This window comes from Miscanthus floridulus, unplaced genomic scaffold (genome assembly GCF_019320115.1).
Source record: "Miscanthus floridulus cultivar M001 unplaced genomic scaffold, ASM1932011v1 os_2106, whole genome shotgun sequence".
Taxonomy (NCBI): Eukaryota; Viridiplantae; Streptophyta; class Magnoliopsida; order Poales; family Poaceae; genus Miscanthus; species Miscanthus floridulus.
Window position 1 is genome coordinate 1 of NW_027098103.1, and position 1,408 is coordinate 1,408.

Genomic DNA, 1,408 nt, shown 5'->3' on the forward strand with positions numbered 1-1,408 from the left:
AGCGTCTTTGCATCTGCAACACTTAGTGAAAATAATGCACCACCACCCGTAGCATCTAAATGGCTCCTATCTAACGGCACTAATCCATGGTAGAAGTTATGGATCAAAAGCCAGTCCTCCATGCCATGGTGTGGGCATGCAGAGACATACTCTTGCATTTGTTCCCAAGCTTCAGGAATCGACTCATCTGATAGTTATTGAAAATTAGAGATTTCATTACGTAGAGCATTAGTCTTCCCCATGGGGAAAAACTTAACTAGGAAAGCATTGTAACACTTGTCCCAGGTATCCACAGCATTGCGGTTAGAGTAAAACCATTGCTTAGCCTTTCCTAACAAAGAGAAGGGGAAAAGGTGAAGACGTATAGCCTCTTGGCTCACTCCCTTAACGGTGAATGTGCTACAAATCTCCAAGAAATGTTGGAGGTGAGCATTTGCATCCTTGTGGGCTTTCCCACAGAACGGACTAGGCTTGAACCATTGTAATTAATGTTGGCTTAATCTCAAAGTTAGCATCCCCATTGATAAACATTGGGTCCGGTGGCTACATTAGCAGCCGAGGGTGCAGAAAAATCATGAATGGACTTATCATCCATGATCGTGTAGGGTAGTGATAGGATATGAAGAAAAAAGGATAAACTAACTAGGATAACTAAAAATGACCTAGCTAAACATTTCCAGCCTTATAAAATTCGATTGCTAGTTGCCTTCCCCGGCAGCGGCGCTAGAAATGCTTGTTGATATTTCTTAACGACTATTGGAGGATTTCGAGTGTCAAATTTATAATTTATCCCACAGGAAGGCGAAAGGCTAGAATTTATATAGTTCTAGGATTTGCTAAAGGTAGGTTCTAAGTTGATCCTAGATAGGTGGACGATAGTGAAGGATGAGGGTCAATTACCTAAACTAACTACTATAACAAGCTAACCAGAGATAGCTAGGTGGGAGAGTGAGCGATTTATCTTTCTAGTAACTAAGGGGTAAACAAATAACTAGGAGAAATGCGATAGTACTTTGAGGCATAGCCCGCATACCAACTAGGAGAGTTAAATAGATGAGGTCTACCATGAAGCCTATGATTTAATGACTAGACCTATCATGGGGGAATATAGAGGATGAACAAGGCCTATCACCACTTGCACCTACCCCCAAATTTATCTAGAGGCCTAGCCATATACACATGTAATCTATAACCTAAGCACCATGCTTAATCTATAGGCTTACTACTTCGATCCTAACTCCGATGAAATGAGATCAAAGCACCCTAATCAGACGGTGGAATCGGTAATAATGAAAGACTACTAATGATAAGATAACCTATGCTATTAATGCCAAACAATAAGCACCTAAGCTCACTAATGACGAACACTAATGACTAAGTACTTAAAGTAAAGCAATCAATACTAGAA

General features: G+C 40.6%; 1 non-coding gene across 1 annotated transcript; it reads left to right on the forward strand.

The window, feature by feature from the left end:
* The first annotated feature begins 120 nt into the window (after window positions 1-120).
* Window positions 121-229, forward strand: LOC136534632 (small nucleolar RNA R71). The gene has a single exon (XR_010778768.1). It is a non-coding gene; the product is annotated as a small nucleolar RNA R71 (small nucleolar RNA).
* Window positions 230-1,408: the final 1,179 nt, after the last annotated feature.